Consider the following 24,617-nt stretch of genomic DNA (forward strand, 5'->3'; position numbering starts at 1 on the left):
TGAGTGACCAAAACATACGGGGTCATGCAGAGGGTGGCTTGGATTATTGGCAGACCATGAAATAACAGGAGAGGCATGGAGACAAAGTTGCTGTTTTCACCTGGTAGCACTCAGGGAAGAGGGAGGTCTGTTGGGGGTCACACCGTGAGCTTTGATGGGAGTCTCATCGGTTATTGAGATGAATACCTTGTTATTTCAAATGCCTGACACAGAGTTGACAGTCAGCAAATGCTTAAAGTGTGAGTGGATCCTAAAATTCCATAGTTGCCTCAACCTGATTCCAACTGGCTGTACTCAAGCTCCAAGAAGTAAGGTTGGTCAATGGTTTTACAAGTTGTTATTTCCTACGGATGTATTTTTTTTCAATCCTGTGCTGGCAGCAGCAGCATGAGCAATCTGATTTCTGGTTCCTTTCTTATAAGCCTTCAAGGGTGGCTCAGATCCAGCCTGAGGAGTCTGGGAAGCTGAGGACCGAATGATTCTTCCGAAGACCTTCTCTGCGGGGGTGGTTAGCATCTGGGCAGGCTTGTTGGAGATTCTTCACTATGGGAAACTCTACTGAACTTTTCAGGGCGGCCTGGAATAGCTGGATGATCAGGGGGCAATTCTACAGCGCTGTTTTTTAGTCGACAGGTTTGCAATGGTTTGTGGTGGATGTCAAGTCACTTGATTGAAGCGGTTGGTGGGATCTAAGGAATGAGTCGCATACAGCTTTTTAAAGTGAAATATAGCAGAATGGAAGCTCTAACTGGCAACTGAGATCAAAATATCAAAATATAGTTCAAAAACAAAGGCAAAGTAAAGACATTTTGAGAGATATGATGCACACTAAAGAAAATGCTAATAATGCTTCAGACCAAAGAAAAATGATTCCACACAGAAGCACGGAGATGCAGGAAGGATAGAAGAGCAACAGAAAAGATAAATTTTAGAGAAACAAACTAATGTTGACTGTATAAATAATAACAATAGTGTCTTATGGGGTATAAAACAGAAATTAAAATAGGTGACCACAAAGCACAAAAGTTATAAAGGGTATTAAATAAAGTCTAAGTGTTCTAAGTTTCTCGCATTTTTTGCATTGAATTATGTTATAGTTTATGTAATGATATGTAATATATTACATTATATAATTATGCTTAGATTTTTAAAATTAAGTATGAATATTGCATTCTTTGGGATAAACATTAAAGGAATAATAAAAGAATGTATAAGAAATAAGATCATATAAAACAATTATAAAATTTTAACCCAAAAGAAAAAAAGAATGAAGAGAAAAAGCAACATAGAAAAGATGGAACAAATAAAAAACAAAAGTAAATATCAACCCAAATAAATTAATAATTACATTAAATTTAAATGGAATATTAAATACAAAGATTGGATAAATAAAACAGAATTCCAATTAAAAAACAAAGACTAAAGAAAACAAAGAAAAAACTATGCTTATTACAAGAGATACAATGTAAATTTAAGCATATATAAGTGTTGAAAATAAAGGTGAGGAAAAAGAAATGCAATGTAAACCTTAATAAAAATAAAAAGGATGTAGATACACTACCATAAGACAAAATAGATTTTAAAACAAAAAGTATTACTGAAAAGAAAACAAGAAAGGGGAAGGGGGGGCAGGAAAGAAGGGAAGGGAAAGAAGGAACATATAAAGGACTCACAAAACCAAAGGGGAAGGCTAGTAGGGGGTGGGGAAGAAAATGTATTTAAAAAGTAAATAAATTAATTTAAAAAAAAAGATAAAGAGTTATATTTCATAAAAATAAAAGGGTCATTTTGCCAGGAAGACATAAAAATTCAATTTTTTTGTTCTTAATAGCATACTTTCAATATATACAAAGCAAGACTTGACCAAAAATGGCAGAAATAGACAAATGCAGAATTAAAGTGAGAGATTTTTAAAATAAAAAATTTATTGAGCTATAATTCACATATCATAAAATACAACCATCACCACTCTCTAATTTTAGACCATTTTTATCTCCTTAAAAAAACACATAGTAACATTCACGTCCTTCCCCCTCTTTGCCAAACTCTTGGCAACCATTAAAATTTGCCTTCTGTCCCTATGGGTTTGCCTAATCTGGATATTTCTTCATATAAAAAGGATCATACAACATAGTGACTTTTGTGTCTGTCTTCTTTCATTTAGCACATTTTCAATGTTCATTCAAGATGTAGCATGTATCACTACTTAATTCCTTTTTTTTGGTCAAATAATATTCCATCATAAAGATATACCACATTTATTCATTCATCAGTTGATGAACATTGGAGTTGTTTCCAACTTTGGGCTTTATGAATAATGTTCCTCGGACAATTTCTGTACAAATTTCAGTGTGAACATATGTCTTCAATTATCTTGGATATTCTATTGTTATATATATACACACATACACATTCCTGCCAGGGGTACAATTGCTGGGTTAAATGATACTGTTCAAGTTTTGAAGAATTGCTAAACTGTTTTCCAAAGTGATTACCTTATTTTGCATTCCCACCAGCAATGTATGGGGCTTCCAATTTTTCCTCTTTCTCATCAACACTTACTATTGTCCAGGGTTTTATTTGTTTGTTTTTATTTTCGTAATTGCAGCTATCCTAGTGGGTATGATGTGATATCTTATTGTGCTTTTAATTTTGCATTTCCCTAAAGACTAACAATGTTGAGCACTTTTTAATGTACTCCTTGGCAATCTGTTTACCCTCTTTGGAAAAATGTCCATTCAAAACTGTTGCCCATTTGTTAACAGCTTTATTGAGATATAATTCATATACCACACAATTCATCCACTTAGAGTGTACAACTCAATGTTTTTTGCTGCCTTTGATTGTAATTTTTTAAATTGTGGTAAATTAGTTGAAACATCAAATTTACCATTTTAACCAATTTTGAAGTGTGCAATTCAGTGGCATTAATTACATGTTGTGCAACCATCACCTCTATCAATTTCCAAAATTCTATCACTCCATGCAGAAATTCTGTAACCATGAAGCAATAACTCCACATTTCTTCCCCACCTCTCTACACTCTAATTCTCTTCCCTCTAGTTCCTGGTGACTCCTGGTCTACTTTTAGTCTACAGGAGTTTTCCTATTCTACACATTTCATGGAATCATACAATATGTGTCCTTCCGTGCCTGGCTTATCTCTTTTGGCATAATACTTTTAAGGTTCATCCATGTTGTAACATGTATCAGAACTTTGTTTCTTTTGTGGCTAAATTACATTTTGTTGTATGACAAAATTTTGTTTGCCCATTCATTAGTTGATAGACACTTGGGTGTTTTGCACCTTTTGGCTATTGTGAATAATGCTGCAGTGAACTCTGGCATACAAATATCTGTTATAGTCCCTGCTTTCAATGCCTTTGGATATATACCTAGAAGTGGAATTGCTGGGTAACTCTATGTTTAGAGTTGCCTTTGGAAATTAATTTTAAGGAATTGTCAAACTGCTTGCCATAGTGGCTACACCATTTTACAGCCTACCAACAATGTATGCGACTCCCAGCTTTCGTAACAACACTTACCATTGTGTGTGTGTGTGTGTTATAGTCACTGTAATAGGTGTGCAGTGATACCTTGTGTTTTTTATTTACATTTCCCTAATGACTAATGATGTTGAGCATCTTTCCATATGTTTGTTGGTCATTTGTAAATCTTCTTTGAAGAAATGTCTATTTAAATATTTAGCCCACTTTAAAAGTGAGTTACTTGTCTTCTATTATTGAATTTAAAGAGATCTTTATATATTGTGGATGCCAAGTCACCTATGAGATAATGTGGTTTTCAATTTCACTTTTGTAGTAATATTCTTTGATACACATAACTCTTTTGATGAATCTATTTAAAATTCTATTTAACTTTGACTTAGCTATTCTTTATCATATACTTTCATTTTCATATCTACAAAACCATTGCCTAATCCAAGTTCACAAAAACTTACTTCTGTTTTCTTCTAAGAATGCTTTAGTTTCAGTTTCTACATTTAGGTCTATAAAGCATTTTGAGTTAATTTTTGTGTATGATGCAGGATGGAGGCCCAATTTCATTCTTTTGCTGGATATCTAGTTGTCGAAATACCACTTGTTGAAAAGACTATTCTTTCCCCATTGAATTGTCTTGGTCCCCTTGTTGAAGATTAATGGACCATAAATATAAGAGTTTGTTTCTGGACTTCCTATTCTATTCCACTAATTTATATACCCATCTTTCTGCCAATACCATACTGTTTTAAAATTAGAAAGTGTGAGAAGTCCTCCAACTTTGTTCTTTTTTCAAGACTGTTTTAGCTACTTGAAGTCCTTATGTTTCCATGTGAGTTTTAGGATTAGTGCATTGATTTCTGGGGATAAAAGCCATCTGAGATGTTAATAGAAATCGTGTTGACTCTGTAGAGAATTTGGGGAAGTATTGCCATTTTAACAATATTAAATTTTCCAATTCATGAACATGGAATTTCTATTTATTTGTCCTTTTTAATTTCTTTCAATTGCATTTTATAGTTTTCAGAGTATAAGTCTTGCATGTTTCTTGTTAAATGGATTCCATAATGGGAGATTTTTAATACACATTCTGAATAAATGATAGAATAAGCAGACCTAAAATGAAATCAGGATAAAAAAGAAAGAATTACATAATTAAAAAATTAATCTAATGGATGTATATCTGGAACATACAATCAGCAATTACAAGGTATAAATTCTTTTCAGTATACTTTGAACAGTCAATAGTAAGTCTTTATATGCAGTACTCTAAGTCTTCAAGTTTTGTTCTTCAAAATTGTTTTAGCTATTTTGGGTCATTTATATTTTTGTATAAATTTTAAAATCAGTTCTCAATATCCAGAAAAACTTGCTGGAATTCTGAATAAGGTTGTGATGGATCTCTGGATCATGTTTGGAAGAACTGTGATTTATATATGTGTGATACTGATTCTTTCAACCCGGGAATATGGTGTATCCATCCATATATTTACATCTTTGATTGCTCTAAGCAATGGTTTACAGCATAGTGGTGCTGTGCTTCTTTCATTATATGTATTTACAAATATAAATGGCTTATTTTAGAAATACAATGTTCCAATTAGTTATTGCTGGTATATGTAAAGGCTACTGATATTTACATATTAACTTTGCATCTAGAGAACCACTAGGTAAACTTAATTATGTTTATTTTAGTTTTCTGTGGACTTTCTATGTATGCAATCAGATTGCCTGTGAATAAGTCAGTTTCCTTCCTCTACAGTCTTTACCCTCTTATATTCTTTTTTTGTTACACTGACTAGGACTTTCAGTATGATGCTGGAAAAAGTATTTTATTCCTATTTTCAGGAAGAAGCTTTTAATATTTCACCTACAAGTATATCTTCTTTAGGTTGTTTTGTTTTATTTTTCAAAGAAAACTTTTATATGAATAAGGATGTCCTTATTTCTAATTTGTTTAGTATTTTTGTTCATTGCTATCATAAATAAGTTTATCGACATTTTTACTGATAAACTCAGCTTAGGAATTTTACATCTTTGTTCCTGAAGACGAGAAAAACTAAATAATACTATAAATTCAGCGTGTCATGTGCTGTCAAAGGACTTGATATTACGGGAGAACATACCATAGGATGCTCCACCTAGTGTCTTCCCATAGACTAGGAAGGCTTTGCATAGGATGAGAACTCTAAGTTAAGGGGTTAGTAAAAGCAAGCCAGTTGATGATGAGATGGGTAGAGGCTATAGTGTGTTCCAAACAGAATAAAGAGCATATTCAAAGGACTGGGAGAGAGCTATGTGTGCTCCAGAAATGGCAAGACTTTCAATATATCTGATGTACAAGGCAGAGGAAGCAGCCCAGAGAGTAGAGGAAACCAGCTAACGAAGGAGAGAGGCTGTGTCATGGTTTGTTTGGTCGTCTTTTTTAGTTCTTGCTACTTAGTACATTAATAGGCAGCAGTATTGTGACTGATACTGAAGTAGTTTAATGATTTTTTTTCTGCCTCTGCTCTAAGTAGCCCCAGGGGTTCTATGGAAATACCCATGGACCACGACAGATTGGAAAGTGGGAGGCAGAAAACCCCCCACTCCATCACCTGTTTAAAAAACGTTATTTCATTCAGAGCGTCAGTTTTACACTTACTTGATTTACAAAATGAACTTCTGTATAAGATTTCACCTGTAGAAATGGTTCTGTGGCTTCAAATTACATATTCGAGTTATATAATTCCCAAGAAATAAACTATTATCTCCATGAACTAAAAAATCTGCCCCCAGGAAAAGATACAAGCTCTGTACTCCAAAGGTAAGCAAGTTGGGGCCTTCTTGGTAGAATGGCCAGATGTTTCCAACATGCTGCAGCGAACACTTGACTTGAATGTTCCCAGAGCTGAATTGCAAAAACTAAGACGAGGGGGAGGAATGAGAGAAAGAAGAAAATTAAACATGTGAGTATGAGTGTTTGCAGGGAGTTGGAAAATACGAATTCTTCAAGGAGGGAAGCTGCAGCAACGCAAATGAGAGCCTTCCTAAGAGGACTTTCTGAACTGAAACAAGCTTCTCCTTGTTATTCGTGCCTTTATCTCAGAGGGCCAAAATAGTGTGTGAAACCAAGCATTTCTTTCCCACCCTCTTTGTCATCACTCTCCCCTCACCCTCCCCAACCCTGACTATTTGGGAGAGGATAATTTGAGTTTGGCAGAAAATGCAAAAACAGTTCATTTTTCCCAGACTTTGAAAAACAGCAATTAAAACCATCCCAGACACCCTGAAAATTAATTAATTCTTTTCCAGTTAGTCTGATAGCCTTGCAAAGGCAATGAACTCATCTTGTTAATATACATTGGAACATTTACTCATTATTTCTCCATATCCACCTGTCTTATCTATCTTTGTTTAGACTTTTACAAAGTAGTTAGTAAATTGTGTGCACCAGTAAATACGTTAACTTGGTGCAATTTCATGGAGATTTATGCACCTGCAATGTTGAATATATTAAGTTCCCATAAAAGCTTGGCAATTGGGGTATGTTCTTTCCAAAGACCCTATAGGGTACATTTTCAACGTGGAGAGTGGTATGCAGGAACCAAAATCAATGGATTTAAATTATTAAAATTCTAAGCAGTGGTTACGGATTGGGTCAGGTATTATAAAACTTACAGTCCATCAATTTACTTTCAATATTAATTTTAGCCTGTGCCTTGCCATGAAAACCATGAGAATGGAAAGCATGTAACATCTCACTTACAGCTGACACAGAAGGGAAGTGACTCTGAAATATAGACCCTCTCGGCCTCTGGGGAAGATTTATGTGGCGAGGATCGCTCTCCTCAGTGTAAGACTGCAGGTGAGTGGCAGGTCTGCATTATAAATGCCTGGGGTAACTATAAAAACATAAGTGGCATCAGATTATTGATTTTTTTCTTTCTGGAGCCCACAAATTAGAAAAGTCACTGCTAAAAATCACTGGTCTATCCACAAATTTTAATTAAAACATAAATAAATCATTTTGGTTGCTGCACTTGCATATAAACAAAGGGGGAGATGGCATCCTTACAAATGCTTGTCAACATTTGGTGACTAATGGCTCACAGTGAAAATACAATCTGAAGCAACTGAATTGAAAGCAGATTCTGGACCTAACTAATATCACATGCAAACCATCTAAAGCTATTATGGCAAGAGGCATTGAAATCACGGATCAGGTTATGGGGAGTGGATACTGGGGGGTGGGATGAAGATAATTTTGTTAAGTAGAGCAATACTATTTTTTTTATTGAATAAAGTAAAGCCCTGTAGTGAGATATTACAGCTGCTGCACTTTTGCCACATGATGGAGAAATGGATACCCCACCCCTTACAGAAAACACTAACCATATGCTGTGATGATTCCAAATGTTGGTTTTATTCCTAAATAAATACATAGCAAGGACTAATATAAACAGGCCTTTAGAAAACAGGGGTAAGGAAGATGTTCTGAGCATTCCCAGATCCCATTACCTTCTCATTCCCCTCACTCACTCCCCACAACCTGATCTGTGATTTCCATGCCTCTTGCCATAATAGCTTTAGGTGGTTTGCGTGGGATATTAGCTAGGTTCAGAGTCTACTAGGACAGCACGACCAGTGGCCAACACATCTTAATACAAGGTTCTGCATAGAGTGGGAAGATGGACCTTATGTGATTGTCCTTGCAGCTGAACTGGAAGCTCAGATTGAGCAAGAAGTATGTGGTCTACAGCAATATCTTATTTGTCAAATGGTACTAAAATAAAAATAATTTTTCCTCATTAATTCATTCACTCAATAAGAAAACATTCATTATTTACCTAACTATATGCCATACATGATGCTAGCTAGGTAAGGATACAGAAAAGTGTAATAAAAGAGTCCATCCCTCTGGAAGGACTCAAGCTGAAAATGAAAGAAAGGTTCAACATCAAATGGTAATTATTTCAATAGCAGCATCCTAAGGATACTAACAGAGCCCAGGGGAAGGCAACCTTAACTTTGGTGGGGGTGGAACATGGAGCAAGATTCACAATGATGTGATGTTTAGGCTGGATCTTGTCATATGACTGTGTTTTTGCCAAGTAAAAAAATAAGTTTCTAGACAACTGGAACTTTACCCTTTGTGTTCTAGACCTTTTTTCTTCACCAATTGCTAAAAGAAGAAAAATTGTATTTAAAAAAATGAAAAGCTATGTCAAAAGTATAGAGTAGTACCAGGTTATCCAGCTTTAAATTACGTAGTTCTTCCATTTTCTAGCTCTGGAAATTTAGGCAAGTGAGTTGGCCCTCTGTACCTCGATTTCCTAATTTTTAAAATGGGGTAGCAATTGTATATACCTTGTACATTATTGTAAGGAGTGAATGAGAGTTAATGCCTGGAAAAATCTGAGAACAATTTCCAGCATATAAAAAGCATAGTAAATCCATATATATATGAGTATGCTGACACACACCACATGCATTCTCATAGACACACATAGATTATTCTACTTATTACACTTCCTTGTTGTAAATGTTTATTGAGCATTGATTATGCACCAGTTCCAATGTTAGGTACTAAAAATAGGTAGGAAACAGACAAACAGAGTCCCTGCCCTTGAGGAGCTCAATATGTTAACTAACTCCCAGCACCGTCGATTGCTAATTCTGCCTCCAAACCTGAACACGCCACTTAGTCACGAACGCCACCTCCTTATCTGACAGAACCCTCACACTGAGAGTGTACACAATCACACGCACCATCCTTCTCCCTAAACCTGTTCTTTTTCCTTTACTCTCTCCCCTCATTGGTAGCATCACCACCTGGCCAGTTGTCCAAGCCCAGAACCTGGAAATCATCCCTGACCCCCTCTCTTGCATCCCCAGATTCAACCGCAAACCTTTCCAACTTGATCTCTAAACGTTTTCCCAAGCCCACATCCTCTTCTGCATCTTGACACTGATCCCTAGAGGTCAAGGCCTCGACATTGTTCTCCTGTGTGACTGTCACCACCCCGAGCCGGCCTTCAGTTTAAGGCATCAGGCATCCCGCTCCCAGAGGGAACTTTCTGAAATGCAGTCTGAACATGGCCTGCTCACAGTCCTTTAAGTGGATCCTTACTGCTTGCAGTGTAGACAGCGTGCCATTCACCATCCAGCTGAATCAGGCGCCATTACATCAAATGGTGCTGAACACCTCAGGCCTGCTCTTGAACCACTCCCTGCCTTATATTTTATTTTCCACCATGATGGAGCCACATGTGTCCCCACCATACTCCTCTCCTTCCCCTGCCACCTATATTCTGCCTCTCTGGGAAGGCTTCCCTGACCCCCTTCTTCTGGCTACTTAGTGCCCCTCTCTTACATTGCCTCTCCCTTTTGCACATGACTCTTTCGCTGCACACTTCACATGGCATTGTCATTATTAATTATCTGTGTCGCTATATACTACAAGCACAGTGAGCCTAGAACAGCTGCCTGGCACAAGATAGGAACATTATCAGTATTTTTTGAAAGAATAAAGCCCTTTATCAACTCTAACAGGACTTTTTTGAAAGATGCACTAAGGAAGAAAACATGCTGCCAATTAAACTGACACTACATATTTTTATGTCTATTATATGGCACATCCCAATTGCAGAGATGTTAAAATGGGGGAAATGGGATTCTTAGAATCCATGAATTACGGTGAGTAACATTGCCTTTATGACTTTATCAGAATAATGCAATGATTAAGGCATAGGCCCTGGAGTCATACCCAAATGCCATCTCCACTGTTTATTAGGTGTGTGAACCTGAGCAAGTTACAGCCCTCTCTGTGCCTTGGTTTTGTCATTTATAAAGTGGGGTTAATAATAGACCTGTTCTTCTTTGTCCTGCCATCATTTCTGCATGTGGGACTTTGAAGGCTGAAGCCCCTACCATTCTAAAATGGCCTATTATATAACTCTGCAGGTTTATGTGTGTCTGCCCAACATCACTTTCTTTGGTGAGCCAAACTTCACTCCATTCCAGTTATTCTGCTTAATTCACGTGGCTCTGTGGCAGCCATGACATTTGCCTTAGCCCAAAAGAGGTGAGCAGGCTGAAGAAGGGGGAGGGGGAGGGTGGGCAGTCACAGACCTGACCAATCAAAGAACACCATGCTACTTGGCTACAGGGACTGGTTCAAGGGAAAAAACACAAGGTTTTCAGTGAGCGATAAAGAATCTAATGAACAGAAGGCAGGTGAACAGTGTCTGACAGATGGTGTGCACAGTCTAGCTATTTATTATTATCATTATCATCATAGCTGTGTTGAGTGCGCTGTGATGTAATAAAGTCCAAAGTAACTATCAAAACCTGTAAGGTATAGACCAATATTCTAAATGCACCCATGCATGTTCTGTAATAACTGAAAAAATGTAAGCTTTATGAGGACAGAGATCTTTATCTGATATGTTCACTGATCTACCCTAGGTACCTAGAATAGAGACTGGCACACAGTAGGTGCTCAGAAATATTTGCTGACATGGCCAACAGAGCCTTGTCTGGGTAGCTCAGTTGGTTAGAACATTGTTCTGATACGCCAAGGCTGCAGGTTTGATCTCTGGTTGGGGTACATATAAGAAGCAACCAATGAGTGCATAAATAATAAGGAACAACCAGTCAATCTCTCTTTCTCTCTCTCTCTCTCTCACTTTTTACTTCTAGTTTTCTATTAGCTGAGAAATAAAAATGCCCTACATATTAGAATTGTTTTCAGTCCAAGTTAGTGCACCCCCGTCCGTTTCTTTCTACCTGTCAATCTTTAATCCTGCCCATCCCGCCGGGCACAGCCTCTCCCTGAGCTTGTTTCTCCCTGAGCTTACCACCATGTTTGAGTTGGCAGAATCTTGCAAGTTCAGAGTCCACTGCTACGCCATTTCCTTTATGTTTCGCTCCTGGTTTCTTGGCATTGACAGCTCAGAGACATTTCAAAGTCAGTCTGGGTGTTTTGGTGGTCTTATTTTGTTCTGGCCTCTCATGACTTGTTTCCATTCCCACCATTCATTCCTCGTTCGGGAAAAGGAGTCCCCGCTTCCTGTTCAGGCCCTGTTCCAGATCTGACACCATCATTGCAAGGTAACACCTGGCTTGTCCTCACTGTCTGAGACCACGCGGTAATGGGGCTGGCTCACACTTACAGAGTGTGAGCCTAGAGAGACCCCAAGGACAGTCTCCTGGGAAAATCCCAATAAAACCTCAATCTGAAGGGTTGACCGGTAAGTTGACAGCAGGGTACAAGACAATGGAATAGTAAACAAGACACTGCTTAGACGTTTACCCTCTAACAATGGATGTGTACGTGGCTTGGTGGTTTCCACCACAATTCAAGGAGTTGATATTTTTTGCCCCAGATTTGGAAGGCACTGTAGTACAGAGGTTCCCTCTCTGCTCACTTCTAAGGGTTAGCAGCCTTGGCCATTCACAGAGGCTTCCAGATGGCCAGAGATGAGTGTGAATTTATTTTTAAACCTGGCTTCCTAGGAAGAACCTTAGGTCAGAGTCACTTACTTTGCTTATTCAGTGTTTGGTCAGAAGCTGTGCTGAAGCCCCTCATGCAAGGGCAGCTCCTGCCCTGTGTTATTAGCTCTGTGCACAGCATGAGTGACACTTTCAAGCTCGTCCTTAATGCCACTCTTACTGTTCCTGAGTAGCGCAGCCTTGCACATGTGCACGTCCTTCGCGACTGTGATCCTGGCTGCCTCTTAGCTGTCTCCTTCCCTGGTTTTCCTCTACTAAACTTCTGCTCTGCCATTTTTCTTGCATAATGGAGCTACCAGCCTTCTCTTAATTGCTCTCCACCAAGCTCTCCATTATTTTCTGCAATGGCTTTAGGTTTGGAGTCTTCCACACTGCTCCGAACGACGAGAATCCCTCAGGCAGAGTTACAAAGGCCTTCCATCTTCGTGGCCTGCCTTGGCCCTGGACAGAATCATGTGCTGCTGCACCAGGCCTGAGGGAAGGCACCTTTTTTTACCAGAGTGACAGCCCTGCTTTATGGGTGAGCACTGTGGGGGCTGGGGACGGTGGCAACCCTGATCCTACCTTGCCTCTTCTCAGGTGGAACTTCCACCCTGCAAGAAGAGAAGTAAAGCAAATTGGATGGGGCAATGGGCTCCAGAATTTTCAGCCTCTGCACCTGAAATAGAGCCTCCATCCTATTTGGAGCTGTGTGAGCAAGGAAGCTATCCTTTTGGCCACACCAGTGTAGAATAAAGCTTCTGCATCATGGGGCTGGGGAAAGGAAATGGCAGCCTGCTCCTCCCCAGAGGGAGCTAAAACACAAAACAGGACTGGATGACTGCGCATGCCTGGAGGAGAGCTTCCCTACGGAGCTGTGAGGGGAGGTAAAAAACAAAAACAAAAACAAAACAGGTTCTGCTCAATTGCTGCAGAGTCTCAGTGTTCTTGGCAAGATTTAGTAGATTTTCTTGAAGGAAGCTCCATTTGCTTTATGCCTTTAAGACAATTGTCAGAAACTTTAAATGACTGTTATTTATAACTTTCACCAATTAACTCATTTTTCTGCGGAGAGAGTCCACCCAGTTTCTTACTCCTCCGTTCTGAAAGTTTTGAGGGATTCTATTATTTGATTAGAGTTAGGCTCTACTCATCTAGTTGACAAATATTTATGTAGTATCAACTACATGGCAGGCAATGACTTTGTTGCTGGCTGACCTGTATTACTAACTTACTGTCCCAGGTTGCCATGTATCCAGCGCTCATCTAGAACGGGATCTAGCGAGCCTCAATGAATGAGGCCACGTCTGTTTGGTCTTTGTAAATCCCTTCAGCACTTGGCACAAGGTGGGATGCATAGTTAATGCTTTTGTTTAATTCATTCCTTCCTGATGTCCTGGCTTGACTAACATCATATTTTCAAAAATACGTATCTTTCCATAGTGCTCATTTCCTCTTGCCTTTACTTAGCAAATCATTCTGAATATTCTATTATTTGTCTCTGATATCAAATTTATTTTGTTGCCCTTTTTGCATGCCTCATATGCACTAGGTCTGTCCATATGCAGTCTCATTAATGCTAGCGTTAACCCCCTGGATGAAGTATGATTATCCCATTTAACAGACGAGGAATCTGAAACTCAGAAAGGTTTATGGATTTACCTAAGTTTTAACAAGTCAGTGGCAGAACTGCGCTGTCTGACTCCAAAGCCAGTTCTCTTCCTGGATGTTAAGCTATCCTAACTCTACTTCTGAGAGAAGAGAACTACAGCAAGTTTAAGAAAATTGTTTTCAACACCTTGAGCCATCTACAGCATCCTTTGAAAGCCTGCTAGTTTCCCCAAGGCAAATATGTGATCTGGCATCTTGGTACTTGCTGCACTTTAGCACACAAAACAACTAATGAAGAACCGTAGGCGACCTTGTTGCACCTCCCCCAAACCCCCAAGTGACCCCAATTAAGGCAATGATCTAGCTGATTTACAAAGATGTAGCCCACAAAATGGCAAATATAACTCAACCACAACAAATCTGGCCCTTGTTAGCTGTGTTGTAATGAGAACTTGCATGAATATCATTATGAAACACTTATTTAGAACAAGAACTGTGCTAAATTCAGAATTTTCTCTTACATGAAAAAAAAAAAACACAGGAATGGTGAAGCATATCTATACTTCCACTTTTTAAAAAAAATAGGTTTAAAATGAACATCTTCAGGACATGTGCATCCCTGAGAATCTTCAGTCCCTCAGTGCAATCTGAGTGGTTCAGTTGGATCTCATCGGTTGGTTCCTTCAAACGAATCCAAGCTCATACCTTTCCCCCCAAGCTGCAGAATCAATAAAACAAGGAGGGGTAAACTGGAAAGAATTTGAGTGGAAACCTTAAAGGAAAATGTGGTGGTTTTTTTCCCATAGCAAGAAGAAAAGTTACTATTTCAGTAAATTGTACTATACTGTAAACTTATTAGATATTAGACTGCTTCTCCCCTAAGTTCTATAGGGGAACATATAGCACCACCCAGACCTTTTTTTTTTTTTTTCCTGTCTTTCTGTGAATTCTAAGGTTGGGTTAGAATGTCTCACCTATAATCTGAGCTACTTTCTAATCATCTCTGCTCTCCCTGTCCTCTGGCACTTGCTTCTGTTATCAACAGTGTGCTGTTTTTCTGCTCAACCACCTTGAGGTCCTGTAGGTCAGATTGGGAATGGGACCAATAATGTCGATGTTTTGCCATCCAGTGCCAGCGGGCACTGAACCTCTGCAGGTTTCTCTTGTGGCGTCAGCTTCCTAGACCGCTTGCAACATGAAGAGGTAAAATAGAATGTGCGGCCCTCGGGGCAGCTTCCTCTCAGGAGTAGGGAACAGTCAGCTGACTGTGCCATTTATTCTTCCCCAAATTACCAATCAGGTAAGTTTTCCAATGGTGCAGGGAGGGACTGAATAAAGGAGTAGGAAGAGAATGAGAGTGTTACTCTTATTGAGCTTATTCCACAAAGAAGGAAACATCGGGAGTAAAGGAGTGACGACCTGCAGTCTTCTGCTGAAGGCCCCCGGGCGTGGCACCACTGACCCGCACTTGGCCTTTGATGCCACTGGGGTCCCTAGGTCTAGACCTCTGCTGTGCGCCCTTCTCACCAACGCAGCCTCTCCCTCCCCTTTCGCACATGCTGTTTATTTCACAAGGAAGAAAGCCACATCAAATTGGGGAGGGAGGAGGACTAGAGCTATCATTTTAGCTAATTTTTTTTTTCAGTTTGTAACCAGTTTACTGAATGGTCTAAACTCAGTAGAACAAACATGAAAACGGTCTTTCATCCGACGACTGCCCCTATAAAAGCTCTGTTGGATCTCACTCTCCCTTCACTAAGTGACATTTTAGACAAAACTTTGTGCTCATTTTTAGATATTAAATAATGAAACATGGAGCAGACTGAAAGTGACCAGAGGGGATGGGGAAAGAGGACAACTGTGGAAAGAAGGGGAAGAGACTAAACAAAGAACATGTATGAATGACCCATGGACATGGACAACGGAGTGGGAATGGACTGTGGGAGCAGGGGCTGGCGGTGGGGGTGGGATGTGTGGAGGGGGGTAAAGGGGTTAAAATTGAGACAACTGTAATAGAATAAACATGATTTATTTTTAAAAAAGTAATGTAATACAATGGATCCAGCTTAAAGCTTCAAACTCATATCCAACTTAATTATCTTCCTCGTGACTCAGGAGGCTCGTTGTCTCCAGTGGAAGAGAGTACACTCCTCTCTTTGACTTCTTTTTCATCCTCCCCATTCATCCTAGTGTTTTGGAAACTTAAAGAAGGGTGGGGAAGGAGGAAGGAAAGGGTTTTTATTTAAGTGGTGCTGTTTGTTGTTTTTCTCCTTGCCAGTCAACGCCCATGTACAGCAGAAATCTAAACGCTGAGTGTCTTGTCGTTGGCTCAGAGTGGGTCCTTAACGAGACCCTGCTTGGGCCTCACGCTGCACAATGCCTGCTAGGGGGGGTGCGCTCTGGCGTGGTTCCTTATACTCCCCCACCCCGCCCTGAGTCCCCGTTCCCATTGATCAACCCCATAGCATTTTTCTGGATGGAATACCTGGAAAATAGCCTAAGGTTTATATGTTCATCTTAACCAAAGACAGCAGAAGTTTGTTTCATTCTTATCTATCAGAATTGAACTAGGTGAGCTTTCTAGTCTGGGTAGGAAGCTCTGCTCCTCAGGATCGTTTGGGTTCCTGGGTTTCCTCATTGATCTCTGCATTTCCGCCTGTAGGAAGGGGAAAGAGGAAGTCTGCTAAGCACCTTTTTTCTTTAAAGTGGTAACTTGGAAGTATCCAGACATCACTTCCACTTCCATCCTATGGGCCTGAACTTAGTCACATGACCATGCCTAGCTGACAGGAAGGCTGGGAAAACATAATATTTGGCCACATGACCTCCTGAAACCCTGGTGGGATTTATACTACCAAAAGGAAAACAATGAACAGACATTGGGGCAGAGTTTATCAGTCTCTGCCTCAGGCATTTTTTGAGGACATCCTCACATTGTCTTCCAAACCACCTTGCCCTTGAGCCCTGTTGCCAAGTGTGGGCCAAAGCACTAGGCTTCTTCCTCATTTCCTCTAGACTCCCAATGACCAGCCCTATAATATCTTCCTGTTCCCATTTTACCATTCCTCAGACATATCTCTAGATAGTAGAACCCCCAATTGTAGACACGTTCCCATGTTCTCTCTTACTGTGACACGGGCGGTTCAAATCACTGTGATGAGTGACACAGGTGGAACCTTAGGATGCTCTTGGAACACAAAGAAGAGACACCATACCTAACTGACATGGAGAGAGCAGAGTTGGAGGAGACTGCCTGGTTGACAGTGTCACCTGGGAAGAGTCCTGAAATAGTAGGAGTTAGTCCGTGGAAAGGCATTACGAGCAATAAGAAGAACATGTGCAAGAACCAGATGAGAAGAGGGAGATGGTGTATTTGCAGGACACTATAGCTTGAGAGTCAAGTCTGGGTCAGAATGGGGGATGTTTTTAGCAGATAAAGCTTACAGGGGCAGGCAAGAAGTAAGTGATGAAGGCCCTTATAGACTTCAACATCATTTTAAAAGAAAAATGGGATTTAACAGAGAACTTCAAGCAGGGGAGAAACCCAAGCTGATGTACATTTGCAAAAGACAATTCTGACAGCTGGGTGAAGGATGCAGTGAAGGGAGCAAGCATGGGTGCTGCTAGAATGGCTGGGGAGCAACTGGAGAAATCCAAGGCAGAAAATGGAGGGCCTGAAGTACAATAGAATAAGGACAGGTCTACCACTAGAGTCCACATTCTTGCCATGAAAACAATGGCTTTCTTTGTTTGTACACTGTCTCTTCACAAAAGGGATTTGGGACAACTTCCACACTTGTGAATATGAACCCCAGTCTGAAAATTCAGGTCAAAAAGGAATACTATATGTCTTTGTTTTTGGTATATCAAACTTAATTTCTAACCCAAGCCCACTCCTAGGTGGACTGGTCCCCCTTCCCACATGGAGTCTTGCTACTTATATGAGCTCTGTCTCCCTCTGCTCTGTAAATTCGCAGACCCAAAGAGACTCTGGGAATCTCTTTGTCATTCTTGGGGAAACCCTCCTCTTTCCAAGCTTCGCTCAGAGGCCCCTCCTCTCCATGCAGACACTTTGGTCAACCTCCTTAAAGGCTTTAGACTTTTCCAAACAAATCCAGACATGGAGTCCACCATAATTTTACCACCCCTGAAGCCTGAAGGCACAGAGCCTGCAAGTTACCTTCATGGAAGAAGGAAGAGAAGAAAACTCACGAATTATCATGTTAAAAACAGTCCTATCATGATACCATATGATTATTTCAAATAGAAATCATTTGGGGTGAAGAAAAAATAAAACTAGTGAAAGAGTGTATGCTTTGAAAATTGTACATGCTTTCCGAAGTTAGCACCGCAACTTCGGCTCTGACGTACCTAGTGACCAAACCAAAAATGGACATACAAACTAATGTTACAACTGTCTATGGCATCCACTGAAGAAAGCACATCTGTTTTTCAGGAACAGCGTGGTTTTAACTGCAGCTGGGATGAGAGGAAAGCTTCTCCACTGGATCCTTGTAAGGGGGACGCTGCATGATGCAGATTACTCCTTGTTCAACATCATCCCCATAGTAACGAGTTTTGTCAGATTGTTTCTTGTAGCAACATAGACACCAGAAATTGAAAAAAAAAATTAACTCAGAAACAGTTCCTGCCCTCAGCGTGTGCTGGTCTAGTCAGGAACAGGGATAAATAGACAATGTCACATGTTATTATTATTATTAAATTAATTAATAATTAATTAATTAATTAAATTTATTATTAAATTACAGAGGTGGAAGTGTCGTACCAAATGCAAAGAGAGCATGTCTCACATTCCTAAAAGAAGAAAAGGTAAAGGGAACCCAGCACCCAAAAATCATGGAGGCTGGAACAAGGATGGAGGATACTCAGGTCATAATAAGTAGAAAAGATATAATTCCATATTCAAAACAAACATACAAAATACGGAAAGGCAGTACACTAAATGGTTATTAGTTGTTATTGCTAGGTGATCATATGTAGGTGATTTTTATATTTTGCTGTTAGTTTATCTACATTTTCAGATTTTATTAGGAGAATGTTGTTAATATCTAGAAACTAGTTTTGGTTGTAACAAGAGATCCAAATAAAAGTAGCTGTGAGTTTTGTTATGCAGGAAGTAATCCAGTATGATATAATATGAGGGCTGGGATTTGCTGTGAAATAATGTGCAGAGAAAAGTGGTCAGGGGCATGAAGAGGTCAAGACTGTTCAGGAGTTGCTAATTGTTTAGATTGGATGATTGATGGATATGTGGGGATTTATTACACTACTCTCTACTTTAGTATATACTTTAAAATTTCTACCAAAAAAAATTGAAAAAAGAAACAAATAGGGAAACCCCTTAACATATCAACCCCTCTCTGCTTCAGTTCACTCAACTGTAAAATGAAAATAATAAAAACTCCCACTTCATAATATAGTTGTGAGGATTAAATGAGTTAACATATATAAGATGCTCATAACATAACATGACATAAGCCACAACTATAGTTGTTATTATGATGGCTTAAGCCAGGAGCACAGTGGCCTCTTCAAAAGTCCAGGTTCCTTCCATCTTTCTCCTCTGCCACCTCACGTGTGCCACCTGCTCTCATGGTTATATGATACTGAAGCTGTTCTTAGGCATCACCTCCTTCCATAGCCCTGTCTAAAAGTAGAAAAGAGGTGAGTCTCTGTCTTTTTTTGTGTCCTCTTTTGAGGCTCGGGACATTTTCAAAGAAATCCCCTACCTGGCAGGTTTTCCTTTACTTCTCATTGGCCAAGACTGTATCACATATCCTTGTCTAAAATAATCACTTACCATGGGGATGGATCTACCAGGTTGGCTGTAGACTAATCAAAACCTACATTCTGGAGCATCGTGAGAGCCCTTGAAGCATACAGTACGCAAATACCAGAAGGAAGACAATCATATTCTGTTAGGAAGAAAGTGAGAAAGTTGTTAGTGGATAGTCAACTAACAGTGACTGCTCACGGCCTGCTCACTCTGTGTAACTGGTGCATGAAATAATGTAGGAACAAGAAAAGAGATGGCAGGTGACAGAGGGACAGGTGAATTGGGTACCAGGCAGAGGACATCGTATTTTTCCTATAGGCAGTGTGGATCCATAAAAACTGAGGTACAGAGCTAAGGAAAGCGTAACAAGAAAAAATATTACTAATTTCATTTTAACTTAGAATTTTCCCAAAGATAGCAGTAATCCTACACAGATTATATGCACATCATATGAAATTGTACTTATTGCTCCCTCAGATATTTCACATAACTGGATTTGGTCTTACCCCCAAAAAACATATTGGGAGAAAGCAGAGGCAGCAGGGGAAGAAGGCGACAGCCGTTCCACAGAGGGCATGGACCACGGGGGGCTGCCCAATAAGGACATTACCAAGTTACCACAGGATCACAGTTCAGATTCATTGCTTGTAGATACATTATTAGGAAACATTAAAAATGTGGCCAAGACAGCTAACAAGGACCTTTTGGTTATGGTACTTTTTGAAACTAAGTGTTTCAAGGGTATGAAAGTATAAGTAAAGTGTGAAAAATGTGAAGCTTAATGAAGATAAACCCAAGAAAACCAAGTCTGAAGAGACTCTGGATGAGGGTCCATCAAAATATACAAAATGTGTTCTTAAAAGGGGGGATAAAAGCAACTTCTCCGGAAAGGGCGATGTTGTTCACTGCCGGGGTACAGGAACACTACAGGATGGGACTGTTTTTGATACCAATGCTCAGACGAGTTCAAAGAAGAAGAAAAATGCCAAGCCTTTCAGTTTTAAGGTTGGAATAAGCAAAGTTATCTGAGAATGGGCTGAAACACTCTTGACTGAGTAAAGGAGAAAAGGCTCAGTTAGGAGATTGAACCGGAGCGGGCAGATGGAAGGAAAGAGCGGCCTGATGCCCAGATTCCATCAAATGCAAAACTCACTTGTGAAGTAGAATTAGTGGGTATTGATTGAAATAGCAATGCTTCAGATCTCAAGACATCAGCAAAGATCTTAAAGAAACTTATGTAACTAATTACAGCTGGTGACTATTATAAGGGAAGAGTCAACTGGAAAATTCAAGGACTTATGTTAGAACTTGTTTACTTTCTCCCCAAGTTCTTAAGAAATGTAATCTGTTATAAATCGTTGAAGTTTAAAATATTTTACTATAGCTGTGTAAAATACTGATTAAGGAAAACTCATTTTCTTTTTACCTCACGTTGTAAACTAAAAGGCTCAATTAAAAAATTTACCCAATGTAAAAAAAGAAAGTAAAAAACATCTTGGTCAAAATGATTGACTCAGCTATAATATCTCTAAGGGGAAACAAACTAACATTGGAATATTTATATCTTAACTTCATTTTCTACTGACTAAGACCTTTTTTTAGCTTCTGTACTAGATTCATTTACCATTTCTCTTCAAGGACCCAATGACTATCCATATCCCTCACAACAGTGCCCACCCTTAGTGCCGAGAGTAATTATCCTTATGTGAAAATGAATTCCACATGAATCTGTTGAGGAAGGCAGAGCCTTTTAAGGTATTATTTAATTACAAATGAGAAGTGCTTTATTTGATTCATTAAAGAAGGTCACCATGCAAAGAGACTGACTTCAAGCTGGTGAAAACTTTTCAAATTAAGATCCTGGGAGTTTCATTACTGGCATAAGTTTTGCTTACTGGGGGGTCCCCACATGCAATGAAATGTAAAGGGATGGGGAAGGAGATATTAGGAAGTGTGCTTAACATACATGAGACTTTCTAGTATTTCTGGACAAAAATCCTTAATTTCAGACAGATCTTAGCTGAACAAAAGAAGTTATTTGCTTCCATGAAAGTCGACCTGCGTATTCTCCATTGGCAGAAGTAGCATTAAATATAAAAGGTAAGGAGTTCCCACATATCTGGTATTTTTGAGGATTAGGGTGTTCTTGATGTATAGTGCCTTGAAAAATTTAGGTACATACTCAATTTTGTTAAATAATTGAATAATGCCCATCTCGGTTTAAGCCAAATCCCAAGCCTGGGCAATTAAAAATTATTGTGCATTTTTACATGGGTCATTAATTATATTGTCTTGTCATTTATTCATTTATTCAATATATTTTTATCTAACGCCTCTATATAGTAGTTTCTATTATAGGTATGGGATCACAACACTAAATAAAACAGGCAAAAATCATTCTAATCGGGAATGATATAAAACAAGCAAAATAAAGAAGTAATACATATAGCATAGTAGATAGTAAAAGATACAAAAGAGATAATGTAGGTAAGGGGAATAAGGGAATTGGGAATTGGTCGGGAAGGCTTATAATTTTTTATAACATAGCCAGGAAGATTTTGGTTAGATAATGACTGCAATAACTATTAATATCATAGTACTCTTCCTCAATATTTCTGATTCTTCTTCTGAACACAGATCATAAGATTGTACTTCCTTGCCACATTAGAATTAGAGAAGTCCAGTGACTTATTTCGGCTGATGAAATGTGAATAGAAGTGATGGATGCCATTTTGGCGTGAAAACTTTAGCAGTTAGTATATGATTGTTCCTGCTCTCTCTCTCCTTCTGCCACAGTGAGGTTCCAACAGTAGTTGTTCTGTCATCTTGGAAACTGGAGTGAAGACAATGTGAGGCAGAGCCCAGCCACCCCAAAATGGACATATATTATGTATGACTTGTTTTCAGCTACTGAGGTTTTCATGTTGCTTGTTACTGCAGTATAACCTAGCCCATCCTGTCTGATAGAGTGACAATTGATTGAAGACCTGAAGAAAGTGGGGGAGTGAGAAGTATGGGTCTCTAGATTGGAGCACTCCCAGCCAGAATAATAATGCAAAAAGCTCAAAGTGAAAGTATGCTTGGGATTTTGGTGTCAAATGAATGTGAAAAAACAGTAGAAAGTGCAATCTGAGACACAATGGACTTCCAGATCATAGAGGACATTGTGTACCACTGTAAAAACTTTGACTTTTTCTCTAAGTGCGAGTCATTTGAAGAGGTAATTGGGAATAAAATGAAGTGGGGGACAAGATAGCAGCAGGGAGAAGGGTAAGCAGTCTATCGCTCTGAATCTAAGTGAGAAAGCGGAGTTGCTTGAATCATGATAGTAGCAGGAGAGGTGATGAGAAATGGTTAGAGAGAGAGAGAGCTGGTAGAATTTGCTGATGGATCCAATATGGATTGGAAGAAAAAGAATGGAATCAAAAATGACTCCAAGGTTTTACCCTAAGTAAATGGGAAGATAGACTGTTATCTACTGAAATGGAGAATACTGTGGCAAATTTGTTGGGGAAAGCACAGGACCTCAATTTTAGACAGTGTTAATTTTGGGATACCCAATAGATTCTAAATGAAGATATAAGGTAGGCAGGTCCATGACAGAGACATAAATTTGGGAGACACTGATGTAATGATTCAATGATAGCACCAAAGGGAAAATTGTAGAGAGAAAGATATGGAAGTCTAAGTATTGAGCTTCTTAAATGAACACTAAGAGATTAGGGATAAGAGAAGAAACAGCAAAGTAAGCTGAGAAGGAGCTGTCAATGGAGTAGCAGAAAAAAAAAACAGGAAAAAAATGATGAAGAAAGAGTGTTAAATTCTGTAGATAGGTGAAGTAAGATGAGGCCTGAGAATTGATCTTGGGAGCTTAAAAAATGGTGGTCACTTGTAACCTTGAAGAACGGTTTCTCTGGAATGGTATGCCAACAGCCTGATTGGACGCTGCTCAAGAGATAATGGAAGAAAAGAGATGGAGACACCTCATTTAAGGAGTTTAGCTGTAAAAGGAAGTAAAAAAAAAATCGAGCTGGGCAAGAAATGGAGTCATGAGAATATTGAAAAACAGATGGGAAAATGAACAGCAATTTTGTAGATGAATTGGAAACATCTATTAGAGAGGAAAGATTTGACAATGCTGGAGAGAGAGGGGGGATTGCTAGAGCAGTGTCCTCACATATACAAGAGGAGATGAGATCTAGTACATAAATAGAGCAGCTGGCTTTTGCTAGAGGTTCATCCAGGAAAAATGGGCATAGATGCAGGGGGTTGGTTGTAGATGGAGATGGGAATATGTGGAAGTTAACATCTGCATGCTTATAGTTTCTCAGTGACATTGAAAGCAACTCAAGGGCTCAGAGTAAGGGTGGCCATTGAGGAGAGACAAGGGGTATAAAACAGTTGTTGAGGAGAATGGGAAAGTGAATGGATTAGGAAAATATTCTGTGATTGCCAAACAGCCTTAAAGTAAGTAAACAAGAATTGAAAGGAGACCAGTGAGTATGGTAGTGTGGTTTTCTCCAGCCACATTTGGCTGTATGGGAGCAGGCATGGAGGAGGAGGAGAAATGGATTTACACAAGTCAGTGTTTTGTCCCAGTAGTATGATGAGGAAAGAAAGGGGCAAGACAGGTTGATACAAGGGCGTGATGATACCATAATTAGCAATGGAATATAAGCTGGCCAGTAAAGGCAGTGGCAAAATGAGCAGGGTAAATTATTTCAAATATGTGTTGGGCTCAAAGTGCACCATCACTAAAAGAGGTGCTTTACATTAATTAATGCTAATTCACAACAATCTTACAAAGTAGGTATTGTAATTCCAAATTTATAGATTGCTATTAGGCTGATCCCACATGTTGTGACCACAAGTGAAGCCACGAGAGATATTTGAAATTTAAGAAGTTATTTCAACTTCAGTATACAATACATATATTCAACATCAGTAACAAGTGTTATTTGATTCTAGGAACATGGAAGACACAGGGAGACATTTACAGATCTTAAGGGTTTTTGTCAAGGAAATGCAAAACCCAACCAAGAAACTTACTGGGGCAGGAGAGACAGGCTTCCTAGAGTGTAGAAATATGTATGTATAAATTGACTCCAGGCACAAGGGTGACACATTCGCATCTAGAAATTGAACTGCAATTATAAATAAAATTCAAAAGAGTAAACAAGAACCCAGTCAGCATGCTGGCTGAAATCTCTACATAGGAAGTAAACGCAGAAATC

At 39.2% G+C, this 24,617-nt stretch overlaps 1 pseudogene; it reads left to right on the forward strand.

The window, feature by feature from the left end:
• The first annotated feature begins 19,958 nt into the window (after positions 1-19,958).
• LOC129069395 (peptidyl-prolyl cis-trans isomerase FKBP3-like) lies at positions 19,959-20,567 on the forward strand (annotated as a pseudogene).
• The last annotated feature ends 4,050 nt before the right edge of the window (positions 20,568-24,617 follow it).

This window comes from Pteronotus mesoamericanus, unplaced genomic scaffold, assembly GCF_021234165.1.
Source record: "Pteronotus mesoamericanus isolate MK-2021 breed Mesoamerican mustached bat unplaced genomic scaffold, CSHL_Meso_final contig_105, whole genome shotgun sequence".
NCBI classification, from domain to species: Eukaryota; Metazoa; Chordata; class Mammalia; order Chiroptera; family Mormoopidae; genus Pteronotus; species Pteronotus mesoamericanus.